The sequence below is a fragment of the Ursus arctos genome, unplaced genomic scaffold (genome assembly GCF_023065955.2).
Source record: "Ursus arctos isolate Adak ecotype North America unplaced genomic scaffold, UrsArc2.0 scaffold_25, whole genome shotgun sequence".
Taxonomy (NCBI): Eukaryota; Metazoa; Chordata; class Mammalia; order Carnivora; family Ursidae; genus Ursus; species Ursus arctos.
In genome coordinates this window covers 23,484,052-23,496,598 of record NW_026622930.1, presented here as the reverse complement: position 1 = coordinate 23,496,598, position 12,547 = coordinate 23,484,052, and positions in this window count along the sequence as shown.

Sequence of the window (12,547 nt, the reverse complement as noted above, 5' to 3'; positions counted from 1 at the left end):
CACTACTTATGCAGTCCTCTTGGCACTTTATTCCGGGCTGAGCACGTGTAGGCCCTCAGCTGGTGCTTGTTTATGATGAAGGCTTTCTCGGCTACATCTCTCTTATATCTCTTCCTACATGGAGTTCAATAGCCTACTTGTACTAGTCAACTTCACATCTACTTTATGTTATCTTATGTCATCTATTGTATCAGTTAGGAATATAAGTTGCAAAAAAACCCCACCTTAGGCAACACGATAGTTTTAAAAAAATGGCTGCAAATTCTTTGATACTCCTCCCATTGAGAGTTGGGGACTGTGTGTCCTCTCCTTGAATCCGGTGACTGTTTTGACTAACTGAGCACTGCGGAAGTGACACTGCATGACTCCTGCAGCAGGCTAGGTCATAAAGAGCCATGCAACTTCCCCTCAGTTCTCTCGAAATGCTTGCTCTCCATGCTGTGAAAATCCAAAGCCACATGGAGAAGCCACATGTGTGGACACACCGGTCATTAGTCCCGTCTGAGTCCAGTCTTTGGCTAGCCCAGCCCAGATACCAGACGCGTGAGTGAAGAAGCCACTTGGAAGTGGATTCTCCAGGTCAAGCTCTTCCGGTCCTAGCTGTTTCAGTCATTCTGGTATTTGTTTCCTCAGTAGAGGCCCCAGACATCGTGGAGTGGAGGCATCCCATTCCGGAAGCACCCCGTCTGAAGCACTGACCCATGGAATCTGAGGCATGTAAGGAATATTGTAACGTTTTAATTATTTGAGCTACTCTTAAATCTGTACATTAAAACCATATAGTGGTCTATCATTCACAATTTTTATTTTAAAACTTTCTATTTATCCATTTATTTTAATTTTAATTCTGGTGTAGTTAACATACAGTGTTATATATTAGTTGAAGGTGTATATTATAGTAATTCAACAATTCTATACATTTGCTCAGTGTGCACCATGATGAGTGTACTCTTAATCCCCTTCACCTGTTTCACCCATCCCCCCACCCACCTCCCTCTGGTAACTATCTGTTCTCTAGAGTTAAGCATTAAAAATTATTTTTAATCTACCAGCTGACAGCTCAGTTAGGTCTTCCTTGGATTATGTGGAAACCATAATCCACTGACCTTTTTCTGTCACCAAGTTTTGGAGTAGCTTGTAACATGGAAAGAGTAACTAGAATATCCACATTGGTTCCACTAGATGGTGAGTTTTGAAAACAGAGACAATGCTGGTTACTTCTCTGGAAAGCTTCTCGGCGTCCAATTCAGCACTGAGAACATCATTTCTGTGTAATATGTTTACTTATTGGAGAAAGAGGAGAAGAAGGAGGAGGTTTTCCAGAGCAGAGGTCTTCAGATTTTTTTCACTTGCACACCCCTTGAAAGGATTTGGAGAGACAATGTACCCCTTTGCACGTTTTTAACTTGATATCTACAGTTTCCCATTTTAACTTTACATAGTTGCAAAAATTGCGATTTGGGGCATATTGTAAATACTGACATTTAAAAATAAACCTTTATTTGCTCTTTTTCAAGTTCCCAATGAAGTCTAAATATCATAGGGATTTGATACTATTCCATTCCGTTTACAAATACCCAAACAAGCTTTTCCTCAGTAGTCGGACTTTTTTGCATCATTGCTTTTCTCCTTGACTTATATTTTCATTCCACTTCCCCCACAGAATTTTATCCTAATGTAATATATTTTTATGCTTGAAAGTTTTTTTATTGATTTCAGTATCATACTTCTTTGCAACAATAACATACATATGAATTGAAATAGCATTTTAAAACATTTCATGTGACTAAAAGGCTTTAAGTATTGAAACATTTCTTCTGGATTGAATTATCGTTATAATTATTATTACCATACAGTCGAGAAACAACATAAATATACATTTATATATATAATTATTAAACTTAAAAAGCGAAAGACATTAGAAGTGCATCTGTATGAAATGGATGGGATTTTACAAATTATTTCATCTACCTGTAGATGAATATTACTTATTGCTAGAATGAGACTATTATAAATATTTTTTGTTTATTAAGACATAAATGCTGAAAATATTCATATAAGTAGACGGAAAATGTTGTTCACATAAGTAGATGGAAATATAAGGAAAATCGTTGCATTTGAATTATTAGAGTACTTCCAACTCATTAAAATCACAGAGTGATCTATCATCAAAAAGAATTTTTGATGATCTATCAGCTGACAGCTCAATTAGGTCCTCCTTGGATTATGTGGAAAACACCGGACTTAGGAAAGGACATGTAACCAGTCATTTGAGTTGCTCGCTTGCAAATGGATTTGTTACCTGCTCAGTGTGTCTATTTACTCCCTCTGTTTGGAGCCCTGGAAGTTTATACTCCAGGACACATCATATTAAGGTTTGGGATGAGTAAGAACTGTGCTTTTCCTTTGGTAAGTGGGAGGAAGGCCTCCCTGAAAGAGAAGGTGGGGAAAGAGAACTCTCTTGATACCCCCAATGCAGGCAGATCAATTTTAGGAGAATCTGCTAAAAAACAGGGTTTGGAAATTGAGCCTCATAAATCTATCCATGCTCCCAAACCAAGTCCATTTGTACTCCCAAGAGTATGTGTACCCCAATTTGAAAACCGCTGTTCCAAAGGCGCTAGAACCATAGAGATGTTGACACTTTCGGGGGGGATAGATTTGCTATAGTTTCTTCCAGGGTATTGGCTCTCGGTGGGCTGCTCTGTGCTAAGTGCTTTATAGGGAACATGTCACTGAGTCCTGAGATCAACCTGCAGATGAGGATGTGGGGGTTGAAGGAAAGAGCAGCCATCAAGTACCAAAGCTGGGGTTCAAGCCCCAGGCTACAGGCTTATAGAGTCTGAGCTCTTTAGCCGCTGTGGTAAAGGGGGTAGCACAGCGGGCATTGTGAGCACAGCTCTTCATGTGAGCTGCTGCTTGGACTGCTGTTGCTTTTAGTTTTGTCTCCTCCTTGGCAGGTGTCTCCAGAACAGGGTTCTCACACACGCGTGGCTGGGCTGCACCTCCGGAGTTTCTGATTTGGTAGGTCCTGGTGAGGCCGAGCGCATGCATTTCGAAAGGGCCCCAGGTCTAGGAAGCACACTTTGAGAAACACATTTCCAAAGCATGTCCATCCTTATGGGACAGATTCCATTTCTAATGCATTTGGGTGGGGACTGATGTTTTTTCTTTTACGTTTCTTTTACGGCGGAAGTTTTTACCTGCCTAGAAGTGAGTATGTATAGCTGTGTACATTACATGGATATTCCAACACCAGAAACAGTTTTGGAAAAACTTGTGTTTTGGAATTTTTGCTGGAGATTTTTTGAGTGATATTACCCTGGGCGTGCTACAGAAGGAGATCCATAAGGTCCTCTGGGTCTTTGCCAAGTTGTTCTGCCTGGATGGAATGTCCTTCCCCCATTCTTCACCCATTGGTTCAGTCTTCCAGACTCCTCTCCAGATACTGTCTTCTCCCCAAAGCTTTCTGGCTGAGTTAAGTACATTTACCCTGACTTCCTCTAGTCCCCCACAGCCTTATATAGAAGTGATCTTCTTCAAGTGTTACCTCTTCCACCGGATGATAAATTTCATACTAAGTGCTCAATAAATAATAACTAGCTAGCATTTACTATGTGCTAGGCATTCGCTAAACACTTTACATCTAATATTTCATTAAATCCTTGCAACAACCTTACGAGGTAGATGCTGTTATCATCCCTGTTTCACAGGGGAGGGCACTGGGCACAGAAAGCTAACTTAGCCAAGGGCACATAGCTATTCAGGGCCATGTCCTTGCTGATGTCCCTGTGGTCCAGGACTGATCCGCAGGCTTGTAGCCCCCAAAATATTGATCTATGAGCCCATGAGCTCACTTACATCGAGAGAAGGCCAGGCCCTCGATTTGTGTGGTGACGAACGCCAAGTGGAACCGATGCTCCGTGCGGTGCATTCGCTCTCTTATGGCAGATTCCTCAAGGAGCCAAAATGCGTAAGCCTCCATTTGACCAGCCAGCACAAGCTCAGACCAGGCGAGTTAGTAACATGGGCCCGATCCGTAGTGGCCTCGGGTAGAGACAATACACTGCAGCAGCAAGGATGTTGGGTGCGTCCTCGGGCACTCTTCCTTCATGGATAAAAGCGGGTTCAAATTCGAGCTCAGCCACTTGCTAGCTATGCGACCCTGGGCCAGTTACTCATTGGAATAAGATGTTGATAAGAATGGAACCTATCTCAGAGGCTCCTTGTGAGGACTAAATTCATTAGCGTATGTAAGGAACTTAGAAGTGTGCTAAGTACTTAACAAGAACTGCGGAATTGTTTAGTCTCAGTGCCCAGTGTAACCCTGGCATATAGTAGGTGCTCAGTGCATATCTTTGAATTAATGATAAATGTATGAATGATTCATTGGACTAGAACTTGGTTAGATTCTACCGATGTTTACTTGAGAGCAGTGACTTCCAAAAATATTTGACAGTGACCTACAGTAAAGGTACACATTGTAAATTGAAACTAGTGTACATGTGTATACACTTTATAGAAATAATACTTATCATTATTATGTGTGATGCATTCTTATATTTTCTATTCTATTTAACTTAAAAAAGTACTGGTAACTCCCTGGTCTGTTTTACCACCTGCTAAGGAGAAAGAGCTGGCAATCTGATAAAACAATTGCCTTAAGGGACTTTCTTCTTTAATGGACACATTCCGTCTATGGATACGTTAGGCTAGGCAGGTTTTGCATATCTTTGCCCTGAATGTAAAAGACAGACTCATTTTCTCATTTTCAAGTTCTTGGGTGGCTGTATTCTGGTCAAATACAGTTTTTTTCTGTTCTGTGGTTGGATACATCGCTCATCACTCGGCTGGGGCCGGTCTTGACAATTGTGCTGCTTTCCATTGCCAGTGGGTACAACTCTTCCGCGAGGCTACAACTTTCTCAGGGCTGGACGGGCTGGAACTGCGGCCTAAACGGAACTGGGTCAAAGGCCTCGTGCCATTTGGGCAAAGTTTGGACTTGGCTAAGGAAATGCTGTCTTTCCTTTAAGTTCTCTTGGTCTTGGTTTGAACCCTTCCACCTAAGGTTGACCTGCGCCTACTGTGGGGAGGGTCTTGGTCTTCCCCTGCCCCTGGGCCCATCAGATGTAAATCACCAGCACTCCTCCTCCTTACCTGGGCTATGGGCTCTTGGGCCCCAGTTCTACACCGGGGAAGCCTTTCGCTGGCATTTAGCCCATATTTGTGAGTTTTTGGTAGCTGCAAGGGGTGAGCAGGAAAATGTGTTTTGCTGCTGGAGAACTGTGATGGAGTGGGCTGAGGTGTCGTGTGGTTGGAGGAGGGTAGGTAGAATGTTCTGAAGTGGGTTTCGAACTATAGAGACTCTAGACAGAGGTGCTCTTGGAAACAGACTGGCCTGAGCTCCCGTTGCTACTCCGGATTGTGCTTCCCTTTTCTGGGGTCACTCTCAGTTTTGTCAAGAGAATGGTAAGGACTGAATCCTTGGGAAACTTTCGTAGCCAACAGCTTGGTTCTTTTCAAGGCTTGTGTATAAATCCCTCATGTGATACTAGTTCAAGTCCAAGGAGAGGAAAGAAAAAAGTTATAGGGCCAGGGGAACTGAATATGTCAATGATAATACTAATAATTCCTGCTACTATTTATGGAGGGTCTCTGAGCTTTGATACCTATGGATTCTGCCTCCTGACTCTGCCTGGAAGTTGTGTCTCTGCTCTATAGCTTGTGTCCATTATTCATCTTTGTTGTTCAAGCATTTTAAACTCTATTCCATTGTTTCTTGGAAATGCTAGAGCTAACCTTTCTAAACCATGGCCATTTAGGGCTCTTACTATTTCTGGCTTTAGAAGGTGCATACCTCCATCTGTCTTCCCACCTTCTTTTTGTGCTTCTGTTCTCCCCCATTTTTCTAAAATGTTAGTGTTAGTTTATTCCCCCAAAGACTTGGTAATGCAGACTCTTTCAATTTGCTGATTTTGCACATGTTCACATTTTCCAAGTATTCCCTAGCCTATTTGTTGTCGACAGTTATTTTTGCAAAGTCTTCATTACTTTCAAATTGTTTAAATGTGTTTCTTGCCCTCCCTCCCTTCCCTTTCTGTACTTTCTCTATTTAAGCAGTGGGTCCTAGATTTTTGGATTTCATGGAGTAGAAAGTTAAAAAAGAAGAAAGAAAGAAAGAAAGAAAGAAAGAAAGAAAGAAAGAAAGAAAGAAAGAAAGGCCGGGTAACTTACATAGGGTTGCTATCTTATTATTCCAAATAAAGACACACCACTGTTTACTTTGCCATCACTTCATAGAAGAAGTTGCCCAGTGGAAATGCAGTAGATACCAATTGCTTTTATCGAGATACGGTCTCAGAGAAGCTCTGTTTCCTCATTGATTCCAGTTCACTGCAATCTTTTGGGCACTTGCCATGTGCTCAGCACTGTGGTGGACATAAGAGAAGGATTAGACTTTTGCCTTTATCCTCAGGGATCCCACAGAGGAGACAAGGCAAGCAGCAGTAGGACTATAACTTTTGGGTCTATCTTCCCCATGAGACTGTGAACTTCTTAAAGGTAGAGATCATATCCTGTGTCTCTGTGTCCCTGTGCACCATGTGCTGTCCGACACATCATACATGCTCTACCCATGTTTGCTCACTCAAAACGAATTACAGGACAGTGCAAGATAAAATATACATAGATGTTCAATGGTAGTCAGTCATGTACCACTACTAACGGTGCTGTACCATGAAGTGTAGGGTAGGACAGGAAGGCAAGGGTTCGCAGCTGACCAAGTCGACAGGAAGACTTCGTGGAAGGAGGTAGTGAGATTTGAGCTGGGCCCTCAGGAATGAGCAGAAGTCACATGACCTGGCAGTAAACAGTGGGAAAGCAGCTTGAGGCCCAGGGGATAATATTCGGGGCAGGTTCTATCTTTGTTTTGCAGGCTAATTGCTTGTTTAGTGTTTATTTGGTAGCAAGGGGGTGGTGAGAGACACCAAAGAACCATTTAGGGTGGTAGTTCAAAACTGGAGATGATGCCCCCTATCCCCCAACCTCCACCCTAGGGGACGTTTGGCAATATTTGGAGACATTTTTGGTGTTACTGGCACATAATTCTAGCATATAGTAGAGGCTAGGGATGTTGTTCAACAACTTACAATGTATAGAACAGTCCACTTGTCCCAAGAAACAACTGGCTGGCCCAAAATGTCAGCAGTGCTATAGTTTAGAAACCCTGATGTGGGGTGATTGATAGGGAACAGGAAAAGCATACGGTGCTGTCCTTAGATATTTATGATCACAAGTGGGTCCGGGCAGCACGGGTAGTGCTGTGACAGGGTAATACTCACCTCTCTCCTCTCCAAGGAACTTCCCTCTCCTGGCCACTTCCTGTCCCACTTCTCTCCCTGCCTTGTGTTGCCAGAAGTCCTTCTCTCTTATTGTGCCCTCCCGCTCTTTGGCCTGATACTTCCAGGACTTCTGCTGGCCTCCTGCAAGTCAAGACCCCAGAGCTACCCAGGAAACCCTGGAAGGTTGTTTGTGCAAGAATAGAATTTGGAGCTGAATCCAAGTGCTCTTGGCCCAAGATACCTTTTTACCTTCATGTCATCTAGGCTAGAAGTCCTTCTGTTAAGCCTCATGGTTATATATTTATGCAGAGGACATTTTGCCTTTCTCACATTTCTAATCTGCTGAGTCCAAGTTAGGCTTTTTTTTTTTTTTTTCCCCTCCCGGGGTGCCATGGTGACATTTGTTTACCTTAGGGGTGACAGCAGGGTATAGAGAAGTACACATCCCTAGCATTAATTCTCTATATGTTAGTAAGTACTCTTTGAGAAAAAGAGTTCACAGTGAAATCGAAAAACAAACAAAAAACCAAAACCAACCTAACAAACAGAAATCAAGCACATGGAGACAGAGAAAGATTCCTGGTTGCCAGAGGTGGGGTAGGGAGGGGATCACGGTGGGTAAAATGGGTGAAGGGAGTTAAAAAATATAATTTCCCAGCTCTAAAATAAATGTCAAGGGGATGTAACATATAGCATGGGGTCTATAGTTAACAATACTGTATTGTATATTTGAAAGTCGCCACAAGAATAGATCTTAAAAGTTTTCATCGCAGGAAAAACAATTGTAATTACAGATGGTGATGGATGGTAACTAGACTTATTGTGGTGATCATTTCACAATATATACGAATATCAAATGATTATGTTGTACACCTGAAACTAATATGTTATTTGTCAGTTATATATAAATTAAATTTAAAAGTTCAGAAAGAAGTATTTCAGTGGCCACTTAATGTCTAGGACACTACTGGGTTAAACAGATCTTTTATTGTAAGACTTCTTTGAGTCTTTATTATGCATATGAACATTTTGAATTTACAAGAGGAAGACAGAGTATTCTATGTTCTCAAACTTACCGACCATGGGACACTTTCGTATAGCACAAATTGACAACTTAGTTTGGGAAGCAGCATTATAGTGGAAAAGCGTGGACTTCAGAGGTACGTCTTCTGAATTCAAATGTCTGCCTCAATCACTGAGTAACTCATTTCTTCGGGTAAGGCACTTAACTGTCTGAAGCCTCAGCTAACTCATCTGGAAAACACCCTATTGGGTGTCACAAAGTATTGAGTGTTACCTCCCAACCTCATGCTTCCGTTATCTGTTGCACGATTCTGCGGTTTGTTGTTGATATGAATGTCTTTCCTACTGGACTAAAATCAGTGAAGGCCTGGATGGTGTCTCATGATGTTTGTATTCTCAGTTCTTCCCCCAATTTCTGGCACATCACGGTGCTCAATAAATGCTAATTGAGCGAATCAATGGGTAATGTATGTAAGGCACCTTGCACAGTCTCAATGAATGTTAGCGCTTGCCTAGCTCCTTCCTTTATTCTTTCTCAGTGGAGAACAACTTCTTAAAAGAGGTAGGAAGGAGGTGGAATGGAGCTGTGAAGTGATGGTGACTTTGACCTTGACATTTTGATTTACTAAAAAGACTGCATGAGGATCCATGCTTCATGCATGTGACAGTTAGCCAATGTGCATCTGAGGCTTGCTTAAGCGAGGGCTGCTTATTTATTTGTAACTTCGTACCACAGAGTAACATTGGTTAAGTCTTATCTGGAGCATTCTATTCAATTGCGGACATCAGCTGTTAGGAAGGAGGGGATATTCATTTCTTTAACACCCCTCATCCTGACTGCTTCTTGAAAGGACTCTGGAGGAGGGTAGGTAAAAAAAGACATTCACAGCTGATGAGGGTCCTCCTGGAAGGGTACTGGAGTATCCGGAGGTCCCAAATTATGATTAAGGTGAAGGAAATGGTGTTGTATACAGGGACACATTTGAACCTTCTTCTGAAGCACAGCATGTGTCAAAATGAAAAATACTTTGGACTGGTGTGACCCAACCTGGATTTCCGTGTCTGTGTGATCGCGGGTGAGTTTCCTGCCCCCTGGGTCTGAGTTTTCTTGTCTCTAAAATGAAGGTTTGGGTCTGGAAGATGTTTGCATGTCTCTTTGGATTTGATAAAGCGTAACTCTAAAACATTTGAGGGTGTGTTGGAGAAGAAAGGCTAGGCTCCATATTTTTTCCGTGGGTTTCAGAGGGCAGAACCGAGACCAGAGTCTGAAGTCCTCTAGGTGGGAAGAGAAGAGGCCAATTTGCTGCTCAATAGGAGAAAGTCATTTCAGAGGGAGGGAGAAGGTAGACAAGTCTTGTCACCAGAAGTGCCTCTAGAGCCACCTGCTTCAGCTGTTCTAGAGATGACTTTAAGACCCTTGCCTTCACTTGTTTTCAATAAACGTTTTATTTTAGAATAGTTCTAGATTTACAGAAAATTTGTGAAGTTAATACAAAGAATTCCCATATACCGTATACCCAGTTTCCCCTAAGAATAACATTTTACATTAGTGTGGTACGTTTACTATCATTGATAAACTGACAAGGATCCATCCACTATTATTAACTGGAGTCCACATTTTACTCAGATTTCCTTAGTTTTTACCTGGTTTCCTTTTTCTGTTCCAGGATCCCATCTAGAATATCCCATTACATTTATGTTCCTCTTGGCTATGAGAGTTTGTCAGACTGTCCTTGGTTTTGATGACCTTGACTGTTTTGAGGAGTACTGGTCAGGCATTTTGTGGACTGTCCCTCAGCTGGGGCTTCTCCAGATTAGACTGGGGTTGTGGGTTTTGGGAGGAAGACCACGGAGGTGACGTGCCCTCCTCCTCATCTCATCTTATCAACATGACTTGTCATTAACGATGCAGACCTTGACCACCTGGCTGAAATAGTGTTCGTCAGGTTTCTCTGAAGTAAAGTTATTATTTCTGGTCCTTTTGATAGTGTATTCTTTGGAGGAAAGTCGTTCGGTACAGCCCACGCTGATGGAGTAGGAAGTTATGCTCCCCCTCCTTGGGGAGAGTCCTCAGTTTTCAATCAAAAAATAAAAATTATTTTGACTTTTGCTCACCTCCCAGGTCTCTCGCAGAGCCCTAGGCACAATGAGCGAGCCCGTTCTCATTTCTTTGTCAGAGTGAGACGGGTAATCAAGGCGTGGGGGATTTACTTAAGCTAACAAATGGTCATCCTTCCCTGTAGAAGGGTTACCAGAATGCTGAATTTGCTAATTACTCTTCTCTCTGCTTCTCCCAAGCAGTGACCTTGAGGGATGAGACAAATCTGTCTTAAATGAGGCCTGCAACTGAGGAATCTGGGAGGCTGAGGAAGAGGGAGGGTAGCCACTTACCAAAAATGAAGGGGGGTGGGGCGCACGCAGAACTGAAGTGGCCTGAGGGAATGGTGAAGAGGGAGTTAATGGGGAGTTTGGTCTCTGGGCCTAATTGCAATTTCTCAGTCTGTGCGATCTATCAGCATTTCTTCTGGATTACTGCTTGTACCTCTACTAATGGGGGTTGAGGAGAAATGTTTATCTTGGGGCAGTGGCTGGACAGAAAGTCTGCTTGGATGGAGTCTCTTGGCCTCTGTTCTCAACTAACTGCCGTTATCCTCCAGATCAGGGTTTTGCCAGCCCTGTTTTCTCTTCTGCTTATAACCAGAGTTGAAGTTTGTGCTTAGGACTGCCATTAACTGGCTGTGTGATCTTTGATCCCCCACTTCCTCATTGGTAAAGTGATGTGTTAGTTTGAATCAAAAAGGGTAAGTATAGGCACTTGTGATGCTTTGTTCCTTTTCATACTTTGGGCCGAAATTGCTGAGTGATCATAACACTCTCTCCTGCTGAGGACAGATGTGGCCTCAGAGTCCCTCTCAACACAGCGTTCTACGTATTAACTATATATCAGTTGGGGTGGGCAAGTGAGTCAACGATTTGCCAACCTTGGAATAGATGCTCTTTTGGGGCCTGAAGATTTTAAGATTTGGATTTGCATGATTCATGCATCATTCAATCAACAAATATTTCTGCGTACGTGTGTGTGCCAGGCACCGTGCTAGACACTGGGTATACGTGGTGGATAAAAGAGACGTGGTCCCTGTCTTTCCGGAGCTTGTAAATGGTAAGTCCTTTGATAAAAGTCATGTGTCGTATCCCTGTAGCTCTTTGCACAGTTCAGGGAAGTCAAAATCATCTGACGGTGGGAGAGGGAGGAAATAGATGTTATTAAGCACTTTCGGCAAGATTCAAATATATTTTCTCACTTAATCCTCACAGCCATCCTCTAAGTCAGGTAGCAGAAGAAATTGCCCAAGGGCCAAGAGTGGTAAGTGGTAAAGCAGAGATTGGATCTTTGGTTAGTGTGATGCCAATGGCAATGGTTTTTATACCATGCCTCCCTCATGGTACCCAACCTTTCTGTTCCTCAGTAAAGAGGGTATCTTCAGTGAGGAGGAAGGGCAGATTTGAATCCATGCAAGGGAGAAAGACAGGCTGGATGCGTTTAGGTGCTGACCTGTAGCTGCTGGGGGCTCTGGCTGAGGCTGCTGTGTGCGGCTGATGCCATCAGTCAGCCCGATGGCACAGGGCTCTGGCTGGAACGATGCTATACACGAGGCCAGCCCACGGAATGTGCCTCCTCCTGCCCCTGGGGTCATTTATCACAGCACTTCAGCCTGATTTCTGCCTAGGTGTACCTTGTGCTTTTGGGGTAGCCTCCTGGTTTCTATGCTGCTTAAAGCTCTGAGATTTCTCCCTATGCTCTCGAGCTGCCTTGAGATGGGGGGTGCCCTGGAAAGATGTGTTTAGGTAAGAAGAGGAAGGAGACAAATATTGGGTTGAACTTGCTCTCTGGGATGTGGCTCTGCTCCAAAGCTAGACCTGGATTAGGGCCTGAGCACCTGGCCCAGCCTTGCTCTGTTCTCATACCACACGAACTTTGCAGTTCAGCTGCTGAATGCCCAGAGCTTCGTTCACAGACACTAATGATGTTCAGTGTTTGGAGGTCCAGAAAGTTCTCCTTCAACAATAGGGTCAAGCTGGGTGAAATAAAGGACTTTTGGAAAAGAGAGAGGGAAGAAAATTCCTAAGGCTTCATTCAGATATTTCCAGAGACTACAAAGACTCCCTTTTCTCCTGGAGAAGCT